General features: G+C 39.6%; 1 protein-coding gene across 1 annotated transcript in view; it reads right to left on the bottom strand.

Moving 5' to 3' along the window:
- FOXN2 (forkhead box N2) overlaps positions 1 to 14,058 on the bottom strand; it is a 64,977-nt gene extending 50,919 nt beyond the window's left edge. The window contains exon 1 of the mRNA XM_080813202.1: positions 13,870 to 14,058. The gene's annotated coding sequence lies outside the window, so the exon portion shown is untranslated. The remainder of the gene's footprint in view (positions 1 to 13,869) is intronic.
- Between the last annotated feature and the right edge of the window lie 9,458 nt (positions 14,059 to 23,516).

Here is a 23,516-nt window from a genome sequence, read left to right as displayed (position 1 = left end):
ACTTATATAGAAATTATTTTTAATCCTTTGAAATAAGCCATAATCAGTCAGCCATGCAATAAATCCCCTACAGCCAATTAAATTTTTCCACTGAAAATAAGCATCTTTTAAAAGAACATTCAAGATCGGAAATTACATTTAATAAAGGCAGAAAATGGTATCTTACCTTAATAGCCTTCTATATTAACTTTGGAAAGCAAAAGTAAAACTTAGGACTCTATACCAGTTGATATAATATATATCACAAACACAAAATATGATTAATTAAAAGTATGATTAAAAGTAAGTACATTTTAAATAAGACTCAACTAACCCTCTCTGAGTAATTACTGAAGTAAAATACATTTATGCTAAAAATTATTAAAGACACCTATGTTATTAAATAGATTATCTCCAGGGCATTGTAGAAAGTAAAACTTAACCTAATAACTAAGTTTCTAAATAAACGTACTCAGAATATAACCTAAATCCTAAACAGCCAAATCAACTGTGGCTATATGTAGCTAGGAGGTCTAGTTGTCACTACCAGTAGATAGGATCAGCCACCAAATGGATGTTAGTTCCATTTGATAATACAGAGAATATTGACAGCAAAATGGCTGCTTTCCTTCTTGGAGGTAGATATTGCTCATCTAGACCCCTATAATAGTAGTCTACATGAATGGTACCCATTATAATTGCTGCACAAACATATACAGTGGCTCTGACAATAGCTTTTTAATTAGTCTCCCTGCATCTATGTCTGATCTTCCCTTAATTTGTTCTCTACAATATAATCTCATAAAATGCAAATCTGACAAGGTCCCTTTCTTTCTTAATCCAGCAAGGGGACCTTGAGGTCCAAATGTATAGTCCTTTACATGGTACATGAGACCCGGCATGACTTAGCCCCTAACTTCTCTGGCCACATCTTTTGCCACTCTTTCCCTGATTCTCCCCACTTTAGATGTCTGAATAGGCCATGCTTTCTCCTCCTCCAGGGCCTTTAGAAATGTTACATCTTATGCCTGACACACTCTTGATTTCACCTAGCCCTGGCTGCTATTTATCACTCACATCACAGTTGTAAAATCTTAAAGGAAATCTTCTCTACACCCCAGACTAGACAGGGCCCTAAGTTCTGTCCTTCCATAATATCCTATACTTTTTAAAAAAATATTTTATTTATTTATTTGACAGAGAGAGAGATCACAAGCAAGCAGAGAGGCAGGCAGAGAGAGAGGGGGAAGCAGGCTCTCTGTTGAGCAGAGATCCCGATGTGGGGCTCGATCCCAGGACCCTGGGATCATGACTTGAGCTGAAGGCAGAGGCTTAACCCACTGACCCACCCAGGCACCCAATATTCTATACTTTTTAGTAACATTTAGCACACCTGAGATGGCTTAAGACCTATCTTTCCTAACTGACTGAAAGCTGCACAATGGCAGAGCTGGTTTTCTGTTTTGTTTACGGCTCAAATAATTTTTGTCTGTCAGATCTTGGTTCTAGCTCTGCTACCACATAACCTGGACATCTATAAAATGAGATGGTTGGATTTTCATTCTACACTAATCTAAATGCCATCAAAAACTGAAATTAAAATATTACCAGCTTTCTTATAGATACATACATGGTAAAACCTATATATCCTACCCATATTTCTTATGTGTGTATATAAATCATGTACACATGGATTTATGTAAATGAGAGCTAGTAGTTTCTTATATAAAAAAATTCACTAAATGCTTACTGATACGAGGAATTGTTTTTAGTGACTTATCAGTATTAACTCTTTCAATCTTCACAACAACTCTGCCAGGCAATTGCTATTATTAGTGTCCATTTTACATATGGAAACAGATACAGAAACATTAAATGGTATGCTCATTACCACAAACTCTAAAGTGGCACAAACGAGATACAAGCTGAGGGAGTATGGCTCTAGAGCTCACACTTCTCACCACTACACTAGTTGCTACCCTGCTTAGATTGCTCCACAAGTACAAAAGACTGAAAAAAAAGTACATGTGAACATAAATATATCTGACTCAAATTCTATAGCATCAAGCTAACACTCCTCTACTTGAAGTTAGTCCAAACCTGACTAATTTTGTCCAAAAACTTCTTGTGCATTTCTTTATTTATATTCTTGTTCCTGCTTTTCTAACATCTGGATTGTCTACCTTCCCTACCACCATTCAGCCAAAACCCTAAGGACAACTCCTCCATGCAATTACCACCTGAACATCTTTTAGAAATGTTTCTCTCTCCTACTATGTTCCAATTGCATTTATATGTCTTTTTTTTTTTTTTTTTACTGTGGTTATTTGTATCAATAGCTCAAAGCAACAACAGAAATGAAAACACTTTATAAACACTAAGGTTCTATACCTTAAAAAAAGACTTACTCCAGAATGAAAAACAAAAACAAAAAGCCTAGAAAACAATGGACATAACAACCCTCAGCAGAGTACTTAAGCAAGGAGTATTTGGAAAATAGTATCAGAAAACTTTTTTTTTAACTTTTTTTTAAATTTAATTTTTAAATTTTTAAATAAACACATAATGTATTTTTATCCCCAGGGGTACAGGTCTGTGAATCACCAGGTTTACACATTTCACAGCACTCATCATAGCACACACCCTCCCCAATGTCCATATCCCCACCACGCTCTCCCGTCCCCCCTCCCCCCAGCAATCCTCAGTCTGTTTTTTGAGATTTTTTATGGTTCGTCTCCCTCCCGATCCCATCTTCTTTCATTTTTTCTTTTCCTACCCCCAACCCCCCATATTGCATCAGAAAACTTTTTAAGCATTAATTATTTTAATTCCATTTGAAAATCTGCTATTTGGAAGTAGTAATTAAAGGAAGACTACAGTAAAACCACTTGTATGAAGCACTATAATGGAAAAAGTTTACAAAAACAAAGAGAAGCGGTGCCTGGGTGGTTCAATGGGTTAAAGCCTCTACCTTTGGCTCAGGTCATGATCTCAGGGTCCTGGGATCCAGCCCCTTTGAGCTCTCTGCTCAGCAAGGAGCCTACTTCCTCCTCTCTCTCTGCCTGCCTCTCTGCCTACTTGTGATCTCTGTCAAATAAATAAAATAAAATATTTAAAAACAAAACAAAAAACAAAGAGAAAATGAGCTTATTAAAGGTAATGATACACCATTAGTAAACCTCTTTTATAACGAAAAAATTGACCCTCCCCACTCCTTGGGGAAAGCTGGTTCCTACACTACTCTTGAATCTGTGTCTAGAAGGGTATATACCATACTGCAATTATTTACTTACATGCAGCATCTGCTATTTGTAAATAATATCTTTTAAAAAAAAGATTTTATTTATTTATTTGACAGAGAGAGAAGAGATCACAAGGCGGGGTGGGGGGGGGGGCTTCCCGCTGAGCGGAGAGCCCAATACGGGGCTCAATCCCAGGACCTTGAGATCATGACCTGAGCCTAAGGCAGAAGCTTAACCCACTGAGCCACCCAGGCGCCCCTGTAAATAAGTATCTTTACCTTGAACAAATAATTTAAATCTTTGTTTTTCTAAACATCAAGAAACTACCCCATTAAGTCTTCCGATTATTTATTTCTGAATTTAATTACTATCTTATATAAAGTAAAATCAACAAGTTCTCAAAACTAACCAATTCTTTCTCCATAATTTAAGAATAGCCCTAGGTGCAAATAATGTAGGTTAGCTTTTAAATATTGGAAAGCGCTAAAGCATTAAATGTCAAAGAGCTAACACTTGTGTATTTGCAACTGAAAGATAATCCCATGACCCTTTCAAACTTTCCCAAAGGATTTTTAATAGACTTTTAAATGCTTGCTCAACTAAGAAGAAATAATCAGGGCCAAATAAAAGTTTCAGAGTGCTATGACATATAAAATCAATGGACAGCATTAAGTGGCAATAATTTTAGAAGAAATTAGTTTTTTTGCCAAGATTTTAGGGGGGGAAAGAGATATAACCACTCCCCAAATTAAAATTATCAGGAAGAGGATTATGGAAAATGGCAGCTATGGTGGCAGCAAATTTTTGATTCCCTGTGAATCTTTACATAAGAGAGCAATTCGAGCAAACCAAAAACCCATGGGTAACTTTTACAACAAAACTATTTGACAGTCTCACCACAAACCCCATAATACAAAGGACTGAAACAAACCACAAACAGTCAACCTTTTTTCCCCTCACTCCTCCCCCAACCTGTTTTCTATTGGTGTCTAAGTGAGAGAAGGGGGGGGTGGGCAATGAGACGTATGAAGAATTTGAGAACAGAGTACAAAACAGCCAAAAAGGTATTCAGTGGAAAGCAGTGAGAGACAATTTGTGAGAAGCTAAAACCACTCTCGTAATAAGTGCAAGCAGTTCACAATAAGGCATACAGGCCTGGAGCAGTCTGGTCCCCTTAGGTCACTTGAATCTGGCACTTGGGGCTGTCTTCCAGGATAGAGCCTACACTTAAGAGAAAGTGCTGGGAATGAAAATAAAATTGAGCAGGTTATACAAACAAGATACAGGAAAGAGAAGGTCCAAATAGAAGTGTCAGAGTAGAACAGAGCCAGGAAATTTCAGAAAGCCATCTACCGTTTTTTTAATGGTGCACAAAAACAACAAAAGAGAAATCTGTGAAGTCAGAAGAGCTATCTGAACTCAGTCTCCTCCTACAAGTTCAAGAAAACTATTTCCATACAAAAAACAAGTCCAAGTGTTGGGGCTGAATATCATACAAAGTTACAATAAGAAAAAAGAAACAGGAAGAGAGTCAAACTCATAGAAGCAAGAGACAGGGGGAAATGGGAGTTGTTCAATAGGTATAAAGTTTCCATTATGCTAGATGAGTAAATTCTAGAGATCTGCTGTACAATACAGTGCCAGTTAACAATATTATATTGTACACATAAACATTTTTTAACAGAATAGGTCTCATGTTAAATGTACTCAACACACACACACACACACACACACACACACACACACACAGAGTAATAAATTTTTTTTAAAAGGGGGGGGTGGGATACAATAACATCCTACAGATAATTAAAGCATGCCAGAAAGGGATGCTCATAGGAGAGATAAAAATGAGCTTCTATTTCAAAATGAACTTAAAAAAATTATACAAGACCTGAAAGAAAAAATTTATCAAAATAAAAACTCAGAAATAAATTGACAAGAGTTCAGGAAAGAATCTGGATTTATGAAAGGAAAAAATCATTTCAGAAATGAGGACTTAAAAAGTAGAAGAAAAAATAAACATACAAGATAAAGCCTTAAGAAAAACAGAAGGTGTAAAGAAAAGAGTCAAAAAGAAATGAAGAGGAAGGAAGTGTGCAAGCCTAATTCTAGTGTCTGGGGATATATACCTGGTAATAAAACAAAAAAGAAAATTAAGTGACTTTCAAAAAAAGTCAGGAATAGCAGTTATTTCTTGAGGGAAGGGAGTTATGTTTGGGAAAGAGGCAGATATGGAAGGGCTTCTAAGGTAGCTGGCAAAATTCTATCCCTTAACCTGGAAGATGGTTGCATGGGTGTTGGTCTTACAATTCACCAAGCTACACATTTGTTTTCTACATCTATATTTTATTTTACAGTAAAAAGGGTAAAAAAGGAATTTAAGAAAACCAAAAACTACAGATAAATTAATTTAAAACTACTAGGTATCAAAGGAAAACAGGTGCAAAAAACTTTTGGAATAATCTTCAAACCAACTTGATAAAATGACGTGGCAAACCAAGAGACAAATTTTCTCACAATGTTTTGTCCTTATGTTTACAGGCAAACAGGATGGTGAATTAAAAGTCTACTATCTCAATATAGAGTACCTACCTTCTGTTTCTCACATGTAACACATACTTTAAAAAGTATCTGATATCGACTAATTCTTAGAATTAACTGCATACATAAAAAATACATAAAACTTTTTTTTTTTTTTTTAAGAGATACTCTAAAACTGCCTGGAGAGCTCATCTTTGCAACAAATATGGTGGTCTTCCAAATAAATAAAATTAAATTCAACAAACATTTATCCAGGACATATTATGTATGAGGTATTTACACTTCACTTGAAGAAATAAATAACACCTATAATAGAAAGCTATATATAGAGTGTGTTTTGAGAAAAGGTACAAAGTACTGCAGGTACAGAAGAAAGAAAGGGCTTTTCACCTGCCCTATTGCATTAATATTCTAACCAGACCCTTCTCATATTCCTCCAATCTATCCTTTCCAGTAATGGCAGAATGATCTTTCAAACACCCAAATCCCCTTTTAAAAACTCTTCACAATGTACAGTCCACAGGCAATTTAAATGCCTTACAAGGACAAGGTAGGCAACAAATGCATGAAGCTGGTCCGGTGTAAGACAATAGAGAATGATGGAAACTGTCAAAAAGAAGGCAACTTCTTATTATAAGGGTTAGCCAATTACCACCATGTAGGAACAGGAAACCATTGTTACTACAATGTTCAATTTTTCCAGAGATGACAGAACTCTAGTCATTGCATGTGAAATGTACCAATATTTAAATGTTGGCAAATAATGCAAAATTTGAAAAACAAAAACAAAAACAAATAACAAAAGTAACCCAAACAAAAAACAGCTGTAGGCAAAATTTGTGAACTCTGCCTTCAGAAATGGGTCTGACATTAATATCCCAATAGCTGGCCCAAGTGTCCTCAAAACTGCAAAAATGACTGTCTTTCTAATTCAAAGGAAAAGTGAACAATTACAAAGTTTCTCTTAAAACGTTAGCACCTGCTACCACTGGTTGGCTAGCAATGGCTAACAGATGACAAAACACAAGGAAAAGTAAAAGAGGAACATTTATTTGAGAGCTACCTCAAAATTGCTTAACCAGTTTTTGGTTGTGATTGTTTTTATCAACAATTATATTCATGGGCACCATTTTATACTGCATACATGTTATATGGTCAAATTTTCTTTTCTTTTCAAGATTTTATTTATTTCTTTCAGAGAAAAAGAGAAAGCACGAGCTGGGGGAGGAGCAGGAGAGAAGCGGACACCTCACTGAGTAGGGAGCCTAATATGGGATTCTTCCAGGTTCCTGGGATCAGGACCTCAGCCAAAGGCAGACGTTTAAAGAACTCAGCCACGCAGGCACCCCTGGTCAAACTGTCTTTTGCTAAAACCGCTTCTGGATTATATGATACAATCAAATATATACATGTATTTGTTCTTTAACAAAAGAACACCATGAGACTCTAGAAAATCATGGGGCTAGTAAAATCTAAATTTTTTGGTACAGTAACCTACAAGCTCCTGGAAAAATCTGGCTCCTGTATGCCAGTATTTCACACCACTTCAAGTTCCTGAATATAGTATGCTCTTTTATTCCTTCAGACTTTTAGATGTATTTAAGGCTCCCTACCCCATTTGTTACAACTGCTTAAAGTCATCTTCCAGCCCTCCTTGAATTACTTGCTTTTCCACCGAGCTTCCTTAGCATCCTATACAGAACCCTATTATAGAACTTATTTGCTGTTTATGACATTCCTAGAGATCCATGATATACATATATAACTGATACAAAATGAAACTACACTTTTACACTTACCGTATACAATACATTGAAATTTTCTATTCGATTTTTTTTTTTTTAAGAAATGCTGATTACAGTTTACTACATTGGTTCTATCATCCACTTAAGAAATACTGCACTAGACTATAAATCCTTGCAGGCAGAACTCAATATATTCATTTTTATGCTCTCGTACAGACCATTTAGTAAGCAAATGTTTAAATAAATGAAAAATTTAGCAGCATCCTGTACCAGAAAAGTCAAAGAGCAAGGTTTTGAGATCAAACAGACCCATCAGCCAATAAGCTTATACAATCTGAGAAGTGACTTAACCTCCTTGAGTCCCAAGGAGTTAACACCAGTTACTTAACTCATTATAACAATAAAGTAGTAGCACTCCTAGATGAGGCATTCTATAAATTTGGCATCAAATGAGTGAAAATGTCCTGGAAATTAGTATTAGTTTCCTCTCCCTACCCTGTATTTTTCCCTACTCCTTCCTGGAGACAGATCAAGATGTGTCTCATCCTGGCAAATAACCCTTTTTTAAAGACTTCACGTCACAGTACATAGAATATGTATTTTTTCAAAGATTTATTTATTTACCTAAGACAAAGAGAGAGAGAGAGAGAGAAGGGAGAGAGAGGCAGAGGGAGAGAATCTTCAAGTTGATGCCCCAAGGAGCATGGAGCCCATGTGGCTAGATCTCAGGACCCCTGAGATCATGACCTAAGTCAAAACCATGAGCCCAAAAGCTCAACCAACTGAGCCACTCAGGTACCCCAGAGTATGCATTTTTAAAGTCTGACAGATTTGAATTCAAATACCCAGCAGTGCATTTATATAACTTTTCACTATCTTTCTTTATCAATAAGAAAAAATATTTCCTATAGGGTTGTTATAGGGAATTAATAAACTCTATATACTATATACTATGTATATAGTATAATTCCATAAGACTACAGTAGGTGCTCAGTAAAAGGTATTGATTGCTGCTATGATTATTAATAAATGTTGTTCAATAACTATATAAGAGGTAGCATTCAAACTGAACTTTTGAGGATGGAGGAGCTGGACAAAGGCAGGGGGCAAACAAAAGGAATAGAAAAATATTTACAAGAAATCACTTCTTTTTCTGTATTTCCTCTTTTAAGATAAACAAACCACAAGGATATGTGTTTATCAATTTTCTCAATTCACCACCTCCAAGGTAACAAATAAAACTCAAAAGTACTATATTAGCTCTGTGTCAAAATTCTAACTTAAATAATAAATTATGCTCAGTGGGCTGTACAATATAGTGTGAAAGGTATAATGTATTAAAAACATTTTAGAAAGAACTTCAGTAAGAATTCAAAGTAAAAAAAAATTAACTGAAATTCTCATTCAACATGCCTTTAATCAAATTTTATTGTCCAATAAAACAGCACTGTTTTATTGATAATATTCTCAATAACACATTATTATAACACTACCTTCATAACCGACAGTGAAATCAATACCTATGTAAGTGAGGGGATAAATTCTATGTTTTTTATCAGGCAGACTCCAGAAAAGTAGAAATGACATCTCCCGCTCACCATTATATTCTTAGCACTGAAATGCAGTAGATGCTCAAAAAATATCTATCTAAGTTTAAATGTTTATTTATGGAAAAGAAAATTAGGCTGAGGGGGAAAAATATATTAATCAAAATTAGGTTAAGGCCTTGAGGATGGGATATGCTTAGCAAATTGCTTCTAAAACAATAAAATAGGGAAGGTGGGGGTGAAATGTGGCAAAGACCTCAAAGAGTGATCAAGATTATCATTGATTTTATCATATTGTTAGTATGTACTCTTGAAGTAATGTGATGAGAACGGCACTTCACCTCTGTTGTCTTCCTCCCTAAACCCCATGACCCCAGTCTAATCACGAGGAAAACACTGGACAAATCTCAATTGAGGGACATTCTCTAATATTTCTGACTAGTACTCCCCAAAACTGTCAGTCATAAAAACAAGAAAAGTCTGAGAATATGGAATTCTGGAACAGAATAAGCATACTAGGAAAAACCTAGTGAAATCTGAATAAAGTATATAGTTTAGATATTAGAAATGCAGCAGTTTTGTTTCCTTAGTTATAACAAATGTACCATAGTAATATAAGAAGTTAACAAAAATGAAATGGAAACTGAGTAAGGTATACTCATGTGTACTGTCCTGCAAATTTTCTGTAAATGTAAATGTAAAAAACTAATCTAAGAAAGTTTATTTAAATAAAAACAGAGTAAGGAAAATAAGGAATGAATCAAAATCCCTTGGAAGTAAATGATGATAAACATTCTTTTAGTCCCTTTATGTTTGTGGTAAGATAAAGACAGCATTCTCCTATAGTGGAAATAAAGTTATTAATAAAACACACTGTAGGCATCGTATAAGTCTATAGTATTAATTACGAAGTTACATATGGCCAAAGCAAATGCCCTCTGAATTCTAGTTTCCCAAAGTATCATTCTTGGTCCTCAACATTTCATTTTACTCTGTGACAAAAATTCATAACATTAGCTGTCATTCTGTATTGAATGGACTATCCCACATCTCTAATCTTTAGTCACTTTAAGGTCATTTCCCCCTTGCTATCTCCCATTCACCTTACACTCAACTAACTAAACTCATCTTCTTGATAATGCTCCTCTTCCAAACCTCCCTCTCAAAGTTATGCCTCTCCATCCCCACAGTTTATAATCAGTAGTACACACTGCTATCAAACGAATCTTCCTCAAATAAGGATTTTATCATAAACCCAGGCTCAAACACTTTCTTTTAACTAAACCGTATTTAAATTCAGAAGTGATACTTTCAGGGCCATCCATAATTGCTTATGCTTTTTTGTACCTTCACTTGTAAAGATCCTTTCATCCATCTCTCTATGTCATACCATAAGCCTTTCCTTTATTCAGAAAATAATTCAATAGTCACTAAGCGTATCACATATACACAAGAAAACAAGATTCTTCTGGGTGGTCAAAGACTTTATAATCTCCTTGGGGGTGATAAAACCTAAAAAGATGACTAACAAAGAACACAGGAATTTTTCTCATTCAAAGCTGTAACTTCAGTTCCTATAACAGTGCCTGCCACATGTAAGGGCTCAAAAAGTATTCATTAAGTGAAAACAAGGCAGTATAGAATGCTACAGCCAAAAGAATTATATGCAATTTGAGAAGGTAAAGAATTTTCAGTTGGAGAAGTGAAAGCAGGTCTGTATTTCTGTGATTCTAAGGCTCTAAGGGCAGCCAAGACTCAAGATCAAGTATTTCTTGCATGGTTAAGAGGATGTGTGCAGGTACATTTCCAACAGAAAAATGTTACACCAGCAAAGGTAAGAAGAAGTAAAACTCTTTTATAACACTGAAGTAGTAATTAAAGAACAGTTCCTGAAAGTTACTGGAAAATAAGATAGGAGAAGACAGGGACCAAAGTTGGGAAAGTCCTGAGAAGAAATATGGCATTCATGTTTGATATAAAGGGTGATACAATTCATGCTTGACATAAGAGTGGAATGACATAGGTTAGACTTTAGAAAGCAAGAGCCTTATTTCTTGAAGAAGCCTCCCCAATCAAAACCCTTTAGGTTCCTTCTCCTTTTAAGCCTTACAGTACCTGCCTGCATTATAAAATTTAACTCCTAACTATATCCTCTCACAATATAAATTCTTATTTTCATTGGTGTTAGTCTGGTCTCTTCAACTGAAGAATAGGGATCATATCATAGACCTCTGTTTTTTCCCTAAGAAATGAGAAAAGCATTGGGCCACTGAAGCTTTATTTCGGGAGGACTTTTTGCATTTGTGCAAAACCCAGTTACCAAAATGACAACAATCTAAAAGCAACACACAACATACATACTATGAGTAGCTAAGCTACCATAAGAACAAGAGTTAAGTCCTGTTGGGATAGCACTTTTTAAAGTTTCATTCAATAGTTGAAGCCCATAACTAATAATGTGTCAGACAGCATATGTTTTCAGTGCTTCCTGCTTTATATAAGTATTTCATCACCTCATTTACTTTTCTTTCTCAACTAAGCATTCCTCTCAGTGGTCAACACATATACTAATTTCTCAATCACGTTATCTTTTCTGCTCTGAAGCCTCTCTAACCTTTTATTAACTTCATTGATTGAGAATCACTGTTATGGCATAATTAAATTCTAATAAAGGGTGCTGCTGTAACTTCTGTACATAATTCTTTTACACATTCTAAATGTTTCCTGTGGCTTAGCACCCTTCAAGTAAAATTGATTCAAATAAAAACATATGTTACAGAAATAATTCAAATCCACCAAAGCTTTTACAAAATGAAACATGATGCATTAGTGTCCAGGGATTACACCTAAATTCTAAAATTTGCCAACTCTCCAAAAGTTTGGATTTTTTCCATCTTCAACCCTTTGACCCTCTATTTTAAAATTAAATGTCATTCCTTAAAATATGTTCATATTAACATTCATATTAACTATTAAAACTTTCCCCCCAAAAGCTTAAAGCGCTCACATACAAATCAAACGGGTATTTATTTCATCCCTAAACAAGTATTTTCACTAATAATATATTTTTTCAGGTCAGAATTTGTATGTAAGAAGAAAAAAATAAGTCTTTTATAAAACTCAAAAAGAAATATCCCACAACATGATTATTTCTTATTGCATTAGAACCTCTCACTAACGCTTTTGAAATACAAACGACTTTTTTTCCAGAGTTGGGGAACTCCATAATGTTCTACTCTATTGCCCCACCACCTCTTAATGGTACCTAATACTGCTGAGATTTTAGAGATGAATCATCAAAACAGCATAGGAAGGCAAAAAACCACGTCAATATATACCCTTAGAAGGACTGCAAGGTAACAGGTAAGTCTTAAAATTCGGATGGAACAGAGATAGACATAAACAGTTCAGCTTTTTCCACTTCCTCATCTCAGAAAACACCAAAATAAATGTGGATTTGAGGCTACAGCACGATTGCAAAGCCCCGGGTACCAGTGAAGCCTCACACCTAGTGGCGCTAGGGCACTCTATTACACTCAGCCGGCCACGTGGCTGTCACAATCAGAAGACAGGAGAAACAGCACAAACTAACCTGGAAACAAATAACCTTCCTCCTCCCTCCACCGCGGAGCTGGGGTAGAAGAAAGACCATGCCGTTTCTTTGCATGATAAGACTTTTTTTTCTGTAAGATGAAAACGAAGTACAGGGGCTGCTTTAAAGAGACTTTAAATAAAAAATCAGGTCCAAGAAGATCCCGAGTGTGCACCCCACTGAATTCGCTAAGCTCACTCCCGCGAGCTAAGATGGGAACAGAAGCATTTTGCAAAGGGGTAAAAGGTGGAGTTGAGTAACACTGGAGGATGGAGGGTTATGCACTGGGGCCCGCTTTCTCCTGACTCCCACCGTCCTCCCGGGTTTCAGACTCGCTACTGCTGCTGCTGCTGCTGCGGTGGGGCAAACCCAGCACGCGGAGGGCCTCGCCTAAGACCTCTCACCCTCCCAGACACAAGACAGAAGGGCAGAAGTAACCACGGGCCCAAGAGAGTTGGCGAACAGGAAGTGTCCATATTGCCGCGCAGAAAAACCCTAACTCGCACCCCACTAAGACAGCCACCCGGCGAGGCCCCCAGCGCGCCCGCTGGAGGAGGGGCCAGAGAGTGCCGGGGTCGGCCACCCCCACATCCGGGACCCGCCCCTGTACCCCCAACGCCCGGCAGCTCCGGGGCTTAACAAGTTCACTCCAGGCAGCGGCGGGCGCCTCCCCGGGCACTACTTGGCCCGGCCCAGCCAGGCCGCCTGGGGCCGGACCAGGACTTCACGCCCGGCACGTCTCGCTCCACTTGGAGGCGGGGGAGGGGGTGCTGCACACACTCCCAAGGGGCTTCAGGCACTTCCTCTAACAGCAGATTCGCCCTGAGTGGAGCCCGAAGCGTCCTCAGGGCCACCTCCGAGCCTTGCCGGAGAGCGGGCACCCCTCGCCAGGGATCCCGCCGCGCGGCACCCGCTCCGGGGCAGTCATTACCTCTCACGAAAAACTCCTAACTCCTCACGGGGCCGCGCTCCCCTTAGTTCGACACCCCCGGGAGCCCACGCAGGACCCAAGCCAAGCGCAGGGGAGACCCCCATGCCGGCGCCAATTCCTCACAGGACAAAAATGTCCGGGCGCGTCACGGGACAGCCGCCTCCGCGCCCCACGCCGGGCGCCGACCGCACGCGCTGCCTCTGCGCCCGGGAACTGCGCGGCGGGCCGGGGCTGGCAGCGCAGCCGCCCGGCGGCGCCAGCCCAGGAGGGCGCCACTCCGCACGGGACTCACCGTCTGCTCGGCCGCCGCAGCGGGGAGGCAAGGGACGGGCAGGGGAAGACACAATATGGCAGAGCAGCGCAGCTGCTCCCGACGGCTTCCAGCAGCCGCCTCCGGGAAGACGCGGCAAAGAGCAGGCAGCGGCAGCTGCGGTGGCGGCCGCGGCAGCACCACATCCCCCTCCCGCTCGCTTCCTCCCCCTCCCTGCACCCTCCCCCCGATGCCATGGCAACGCGGCGCCCAGGGGATTAGCCCCGCCCCTCCCTCTGGTCCCCGCCTCTAGCGACCCCTCCGGAGGGGGCTCGGCCCGCCCCTCGGTGTCCCCTCCCACCTCCTACCTAAGGGCCGGCCCGGGACCTCGCCTGCGGCTCTGAACTGCTGGTGGGAAGGAAGGGTGATGCAGTGTCCGGAAGGGCGGGGTTCGTACGGAAAGCAGGGAGGAGACGTTGTGGGCCAGTGCCGCTTTCGGGCTGAGGAGGGGCTGGGAAGGCGGGAAAAATGGAAAGGCCTCGCCTGTCCGGAAGGACCTATAGGAGGACGGCGGGGCGCGGCACGGCCCCTGAGTGGTCGATATGGTGCGGAGGCGGGGCTAGGGTGGCCTCCCGGGTCTGTCGGCCGGGAGAGCCTGGTGCTGGGACTACCCTGAAGACCTCCAACAGCCGGAGCTTCTGGGGGCTTCCCCAAGAGCTTTCCGCCATTGGCCAGGCTTTGAAAGCGCTGTAGGAACGGTAAAACATTAATATGATATAAAAGTAGTTATTACACTCGCTTGACTGAAATTTTAAGTGAAAACTGAGCTCAGCGTGTTTGTGGTGGAAAAAAAAAAGGACTTTGGAATCAGATCCAAAATTTAGTAAGCATTGCATTTATTGAGCCCTCACCAAGTGCTAGGGACTGAGCTAAATTTTTGACATGCGTTGTAATAACCATAATGCTAAGATAGCGTTGCCAGATAAAACACAGGAGTGTCCCATTAAATCGGAATTTCAGATAAATACAGAATCATATTTTTTAACAAGAGAATGTTCCATTTGGGGATACACTTCTGGTGGTTTGTTTTGTTTTTTACTAAATCTGCAAACCCTATCCTAACTCTTAAAAATTCCCACTTTACAGATAAGGAAGCCAAGGCTTAGAAAAATAACCTGACAAATATAAGGTAAGTGGCAGAACTAAGGCTCCGTCTTACTAAGATTATGATTCTGATTACGAGATTTCTGAATATCTATATCCACATCTTCAAAAACTAGAGTAGTCATACCTATCTCACAAATGTGCTGAATGGATTGAAAGAAAAGGTAAAGAGACCTGCATAGTGACTGATGCATGGGAGGTTCACATTCTTCCTGAGTAATGAATGTTAACTGAATATTCACTATGTGCCAGGCTGTGAGTATAAAGTGAGCTGATTATGAAACAACCTTCCTACTGATAATAAAACAAGTCAAGCTGTGGGGATGACAGAGACACAGAAGAATTACAGGCATCAGAATGTATACAATAAAAAATGGAAGTGTTCAGTCCTCATTCCACAGAGGAGAATGCTGTGTCTGTATGATTTGTCCAAAATCACCTGCCAGTTCCATTTGGTTCTCATTACACTGTCCTGAAAGCCCTCATAACTGTATTTAGAGTAAGAGGCCACAAGGTAAATATACAGTCAGCTTCAGTTAAAGCAAGAGTTGCTTCATTTTTTCCCATTAGAGTAATCACTGTTGCCTCCTCGTGTGGACAAACTGAAGGAAGTTCCTGGAGGGAGAAGGTAGTAGAAAGGGAGCAGAGGAATGAAGGGAAGATTGAGAGGAGGTAGCTTCTGGTGAGCCATGGCCTTCTCATAACTTAGTCCTTTGTTTTATCTCTGCTGCCCATGGTGATCCCTAATATAATATAGGTCTTCATCTCCTTACAGATTATTGTAATAGCATCTTATTTGATATATTGAACTTCAGTTTATATTTTTCCTTCTAATCAATTTTTTTTTTTTTTTTTTTTTGGACAAAGATCACAAGTAGGCAGAGAGGCAGGCAGGGAGAGAGGAAGGGAAGGAGGCTTCCTGCCAAGCAGAGAGCCCGACGTGGGGCTCTATCCCAGGACCCCGGGATCATGACCTGAGCTGAAAGCAGAGGCTTTAACCCACCGAGCCACCCAGGTGCCCCTCTAATCAACTTTAAACTCAGGTGACCAAACAGTCCTCCTCAACTCTAGGAGAATCACAGAATTTGAGATCTGGAATTAATATGTACTTTAAAGATATGTCATCTAGGAGCCTGGTTTATCATGGTTGCAAAAACAAATCCAGAACAGTTAAGTAACTTGTTCAAGGTCAAATAATGAATGTACTGCACTGGCATCCACTAAGATCTCTCTGCTGGTCCTCTCAACTAATTCAGTAGAGAGGCTGGGAACATTTAAATAATCTCTGTGGGTAAAGCTCAGGTCCCTTAGGAAATCTGTTACACTTTAAGTTTAGAGTCCAGGGACACTTGTATACTTAAAGGCTATTTTAGAGGAATTTGGACACCTATCAAGGAAAAGCTCTGATTAAAACTAATGATGATTCAGAGTGAGTAGCTTTTCCCAAGAGTTTACAAGAGTAAAAAGGCTATGAAGCCATAGTTTAACTCTTTTGGAAAAAGAGGATCCTGGCATTTAAGATATCTTGCGAAGTTTGTATTCTTCGTTCTCCAAAATAGTTTAAAGGAACATATTCAGTAATAAACCTCCCTGGAAGACAAATGCATTAGAAAATATATTGTTTGAAATGCCCTCATATTTAGGCTGAAATATGATATAAACTCGAATGTGCATGTTTACATTTTAAATGTATTTATCATCGTATTACATATATTTAACAAAGACTCTTTAATCATGACTTGGTGATGATTTTACCGATAACAATTGTAGGCTTTAAGCCCTTTGAAGTCAATGACCATATCTTGTTCATTCTTATAGTCTAATTTCTTGGAACAGTTTCTGGGACAGAGGTGACATATAATATATTATGTATATAATATATAATATATAACAGTGATATTTGTTGATAAAAGTAGTAACTTTTCTCAAACTACAAGCTGCCAGGACTAGGATACAACAGTCCTAAGTACTGGTCTGCCACTTGGGCTAAAAAGATGGAATTGTTAATGAAGGTCTATTTTTTTTTCCTTTGAGGTTCTTTTTCAATGTACTTCCTAAGTGCAACTACCTGTATTTGATAGTACCTACATTTCTCTTTTTTAAAATCTTATTTATTTATAAAGATTTAGTTTATTTATTTGAGAGAGAGTGAGCGAGAGAGAGCACAAGCCAGGGGGAGAGACAGAGGGAGAGGGAGAAGCAGACTCCCTGCTGAGCAGGGAGCCTGACTCAGGGCTCGACCCCAGAACTTTGGGATCGTAAACCTGAGCTGAAGGTAGACACTTAACCAACTGAACCACCCAGGTACCCCAGAACCTACATTTCTATAGACCCTGTTATTGGCAGTAATTTGGACCAAATTACTTAGGACTTAGTGTCTCACTAGTTTCTTACTAAGGACACTTACTAGGACTAGTGTCTTACTAAGGACACTGGAAAAACTTAGCAAAATATAAAAAATATCAGCTTGAATATGTTAGATAGAAATTATTGTCCATGACCTGAGGGTTGATGGAGGCCCAGTAAATCCACTTATATATTCCACAGAAGGTTGTTGAGAGTATGAACAGGAATGGGGGATAGTGATTAGAGTTCAAGGTATGCAAAGGGGGAAGGAGGATGACTGGGTTGAAGCCCCCTTGCTTTGGATAAGGAATACAAGTGGTTATATCCTAGAAGTAAAGGGAGACATCTCCATTTCAAATCATCTCACCCCTGAGATTGGATTAGAGTAATTCCTTTAAGCTAATGCCCCGAAGCCCTTGGCAGAAGCAAACTGAAATTTTCTCTGGAGTAAAGTATTATCATTTTAGGCCTCAAATCCTTTGTACCATTTTACAAAAACTATGTCTAGTACACAATGAAAAATAATCAGTCACACAAAGAAACAAACAAACAAAAAAACCAACAGAAACAACAACAAAAACTGAACAAAAGGGATTCAGATAGTGAAATTATCAGACACAGATTTTAAAATAACAATACTTTCTATGTATAAGTAAATAAAACATAAGAATAAAAATTTAGATGGATAACTAGAAACCTGAAAAAAAGAATCAGATGAAAATTTTAGACCCAAAAATTCACTAGCTGAAGATAAGAACTCAGTGGTGGGTATAACAGCATATTAGACACAGATAAAGATAGAGTTTGTGAACTAGAAGATAGTTGAGAAGAAACTATGCAGAATGAGGCATAAGAAAAAGGATGGAAAATACACAAAACCGGGAAAACACATAGAAGATATAGTTATAAAACTTAATATGCATGTAGTTGGAATTCTGGAAGGAAAGAAAAAATAGTATTGGGCAGAAATAATATTTGAATTAATGAATCACCAGCAGGATACAGTTGGCATGTAGATACATCATGAAAAAAATGATAAAATCCAAAGACGAAGAGAAAAATCTAAAGAAGAACTAGGGAAAATAAGAGCTTATCTTTAAAGAAACAATAGATTTAGAACTGACTTTTTAATAGAATAGTCTGAAGCTGGAAAATGATGGCACAAAAACTTTACAAAACTGAAAGCAAATGTAAAAAGATCAACATTTTAGCATGAGATGTTAACATATTCTGCTACTGATAAAATAGACAGACAAAATATTCACTGAGAACATAGGTTTGAACAACAATTAGCAAAGTCGATTATAAAGACATATTGACTACTTTTCTATAATCCTTTACATATGAATAAATTTATCAGTTTATATTATTTCTGTTTTGGCTCATGAAGCTGGAAGGGACAGCTGAGGATCTGGAGCCTTCAGGGTGGTTAGAACCTATACTTAATTTACAGATTTATTTACCACTGGGTAGCTTTACCTCTGTGTTAAGTTCTTACTATGTACCAGGCCCTGTACACAGCACAGGGATAAAAGTTGTAGTTATAACTACAGAGAAGCAAATCAGAAAATATAATGTGGCATTATGAGTGCAATGATAAAGCTTTACATAAGGAGCTGTGGGAACCAAGTCCTAATTCAGCCATAGGAGATAATGTCTGAGCAAAGTTTGCAGAAAGAAAAGAGTATGGAGGAGAAGTGGCAATGTGGGTGGGGGTGAGGAGTGGAACTACACCTAGCAAAGCCTCAGCTATGTGAGAGCCTAACTGTTCAAGTCAGAGAACTGTCAGTCATTTAGAATGTCTGGTGTATAAAAGGTTGCTCGAGTTAGGGGTTATCTGGTTGCAAGAAACAGAAATTCGCACCAGCTGGCTAAAGTAAAGGAGGAACGAATATAAAAATAGGCAGGGATTTTGTGAGACAAAACTGTGGAAAGCAAAGCCAACATTACAAGAACCCTCCTTCCCCCTTTCTCTCTCTCAACTTCCAGTCTCTAATCTGAGCTTTTCTTTGTATGTCTGCTTCATTTCCTCTGCAGATGGGCTCCTCTGCTAACTTGTGTGCTTGCATGCTACTATGGCAGTCCCAAATAGCGGCCCCTGCTCTCTACTTCTGGTCTCCACCCAGTTTGCCCAACTTTCCTGCTAAGCAACCCACATTTATTACTTAACTCCATTTCCCAGTGCCAGTTCCAAATTCCCAGGAGCTGTACAATCTGACTAGTCCAGTTTCAACATGCATGTAGATCAGGGGTCAGCAAACTTATGGCCTTGAGGGGTGGGAGGGGAGTTGGCAAATCTGGCCTGGCTCCTGCTTTTGTAAATAAAGTTTTAATGGAACACAGCCACACACATTTATTTACGTGTTGTCTTTGGCTGGTTTGACGTCACAAGAAAGAGTTGAGTAGTTGCAACAGAGAACCTATGGACCACAAAGCTGAAAATATTTACTATCTAGACCTTTGCAGAAGAAAATTGCTGACCCCTGGGTTGGATAGTTGGATGTGGAGACATAGGGCTGTATAGAGGCTCAGGAGGAGACAGTGCTGGGTATCAAAGCTTTGAGAAGTGGATAAACCCTTCTCCCTCTTTGCAGAAAAAGGATAATGTGGGGGAAAGGCAGCTGAGGAAGTATTTTGAGAAAGGAAATGTTTGAAGGCTCTAACACAGGAAAGAAAATAATCAGTCTCAAGTATGTGCTAAATTTTTCACACAAAGGGTGGAAGAGTGCAAGACAGTTACTCCTTAATCTGGAGAAGTTCATTAAGTTGCTAAATCTAGAAGAAAGTGTCACCATAACTACCTTTAAATAACTCACTTGTGGCAAATTTCACAGACCCTCCATAGTTAGCTCTTGCTGAGAGGAACTGGCTGAGGCGCAACATTCATGGTGTGTAGAAAGATTTTTAAATGCATGTCCGAAAGGTTCAGTATCTACTTTTCAGAAGAGGAAGAAAAGAGAGGCATTGAGAGGATGAGACAGACAGTTGAAAAGACAAAGGAAGACAAAGACCTGGGGAGTAAGAGGAGACGAAATCTAGAATTTACAATTTTGGTAACCTAAGCTAAGATTGTTCTGAGGAAAATTCCAAAGAAAGACTTTTCATTTGAGTAGAAAAACGATTAGAGTTTTTAAAGCTCTAGAGATCATTCTAGTGCTTGCTATATTCAAAGTGTAATCCGAGCATGCTCAGCAGCTTTGGCATCACCAGGACTTTATTAGAAATGCAGAATCCCAGGCCTTAACCCAGACTCACTAAATAAGAATCGGCATTTTTAGAACTCCCCATGGGTGATTCATATACACATTAAAGTATAAGGAGCACTTAATTAGAATGGCAGTTTTCATATTATTCAAAGTAGACTGATAGGGTTTTGTTTTCTTTGAAACCTTATATGTAATCCAACTCTATAAAACAGATCAGAGTGGACCTGCTGTGGTTGAAAATGGGCTGATACTGAAAGGCTGGGAAAGCCCAGGCATTTTCATCCAGTGTTCCTCTAGGAACACAATCTGAAAACCGCTGATCTGTGGCGCCTGGGTGGGTCAGTGGGTTAAAGCCTCTGCCTTCGGCTTGAGTCATGATCCCAGGGTCCTGAGATGAGTCCTGCATTGGGCTCTCTGCTCAGCAGGGAGCCTGCTTACCTCCCCCCCCCGCCGCCCCATCTCTCTGCCTACTTGTGATTTCTGTCTGTCAAATAAATAAATAAAATCTTAAAAAAAAAGAAAAGAAAAACCACTGCTCTAATGGATCTAGAGGAACTACTATCAGAATCTTTAGGGCCAAGTTCTGTCAAATTCCCAGGCACTCATTCACACTCTCTCTCTCTTTTTAAATATTTATTTATATTTTTGAGAGAGAGAGAATATTCGGGCTTGGGGGGGGCAGAATGGGGGGGGGGCAGAGGGTAAAAGAGAATCTTGAGAATCTCAGGCAGACTCCTCACTGAGTACAGAGTTCTTGCCAGGCTCCATCTCATGATTCTGAGATCATGGCCTGAGCTGGAGCCAAGAGTCAGAAGCTTAAACCTACTGAGCCACCCAGGCTCTCTTACTTCTACCTCATTGAGAACTTCTACAATGAATACCTGATAGTGATAGGGTATGTACCTTGAGAGAGTTGAATTGTTTTTTTTTAAAGATTTTACCTATTTATTAGAGAGAGAAAGAGAACACAAACAGGGGCAGCAGCAGGTGGAGGGAGAAGCAGGCTCCCCACTGAGCAAGGAGTCCCATGCAGGTGTCATCCCAGGACCCTGGGATCATGGACCTGAGCCAAAGGAAGACACCCAAGCAACTGAGCCACCCAAGAATCCCAAGAGTTGAAATTTTTTTTTAAAAGATTTTATTTATTTATTTGTCAGAGAGAGAGAGGGAGAGAGAGAGAGCGAGCACAGGCAGAGGCAGAGGGAGAAGCAGGCTCCCCGCCAAGCAAGGAGCCTGATGTGGGACTCGATCCCAGGACGCTGGGATCATGACCTGAGCCAAAGGCAGCTGCTTAACCAACTGAGCCACCCAGGCATCCCCCAAGAGTTGAAATTTTTAAAGACCTAGAAATCACCAGTCTAGCTTCCTGTCTTAAAGATGGGGAAACTAAGGCTTAGAATGTGACCAATGAAACTCAATTAAAACATAGGCACATTTAAAACTATACTAATCAGTCACAGAAGAGGCTGCTATAGATTGAATATTACCCCCCCCCCCGCCAAAGTCATATGTGATTAGGTCTTGAGAGGGGAGATGGAATGGGATGAGTGCCTTCATGAGAGAGGCCCCACAGAACTCCCGTGCCCCTTCCATCATGGGAGGTTACGGTGAGAAGATGACCGGCCATGAACTAGGAATTGGGTTCTTACCAGACACCAAATAGTGGGACTTCCCAGGCTCTAGAATTGTGAGAAGTAGATGTATGTTGTTTATAAGCCACCCAATCTTTGGTATTGTGTTATAGCAGCCCAAATAGACTAAGACAGAGGGAAACCTAAAGCTTCAATAATTCTTAGGGACAAAAAGTGCTGAAATTCTATATCCCTTCCCTGGTCCCTCCCTCCTTAGCAGTCAAGTAGAGAGACAATTTGTACAGTTCTTAAAAGCTATAGGCTTAGACTCAGGTTAGAATCCTGGCTCTGCTACTTACTAGCCCAGGCAAAATATTTCAACATTTTCTGAACCTCTTTGTGTCTAAAATGAAGATAGCAATTCCAGCCTCAGAGGGGTGCTATGAGGCCAATGTATGTAAAACAATGGAGCACGTGACCTGGTGAATAATAAGTGCTCAGTAAATGCTAGCGGCCCTTGTTATTTTTTAAATGAACAACAACTAGAAAGTCAACCTACTGCAATTTTAGGAATTGCAAAAAGATTGCATAAGAGATGCTAGAGAGGTCGGTTTCCTTTTCTACTGCTAGAAGAATAAAACAAATTATGTCTATAACAATTGGCTATCTAGTAAATAGAGTTTATTCAAAACTTAATATACAGTTGTGAAGCTGACTTTTGACCAATGAGGTAATTGTTTAGGGAAGGCAGTATTCAAGAGATTCCAAATTATATTGTAGCAAATACAAATTTTTGTTCCCCAGTAGTGTTGCATTAAGAGTTAGGCATTTTTAGTAACTATGGTCAATTGCTTCACTCTGTCTCTTTGATTGTGCAAGCCCCAAACCTTGAAGTCACCTTTGGCTCCTCTCTTTCTCTTTAAAATATGTCTAGAATCTCACCCCATCTCCCTACCTCTACTGTCACCATCCTGCTCAAAGCCACAGTCCTCTCTCAGCTGAATGACTTTAATACTTCCTAATTCTCGGCTTCTCTTCTTGCGCCTAGGCAGTATTTCCTTACCATAGCAGCCGGAGTGATTCTCTTAAAATCTGTGAGTTCATGTAACGCCTCATCTCATAACTACTCCGTGGCTTCCTCATTTCATTCAGAATAATGCCAAAACCCTTATTATATCCCACCACGTTTTACATGCTCTAACCCTACCACCGCCACCACTGGCCTCCCTGTTCTTTCTTGACGGCGTCAGGCACACCCAGCCCTGTGACCTTTGCTTTCTGCCTGGAATGTTCTTCTTCCTGATACTTGCTTAGCTAACTCTCTCACTTCCTTTAAGTCTGCGCTTAAATTTTACTTTCACAATGAGGCTTGCCCTGGCCTCCTTAGTTAATACTACAAATT

This window comes from Martes martes, assembly GCF_963455335.1.
Source record: "Martes martes genome assembly, chromosome: 9".
In the NCBI taxonomy this organism is placed as follows: domain Eukaryota; kingdom Metazoa; phylum Chordata; class Mammalia; order Carnivora; family Mustelidae; genus Martes; species Martes martes.
The sequence above is the reverse complement of the archived record's forward strand: the minus strand, read 5'-3'. Positions and strand labels throughout refer to the sequence as shown.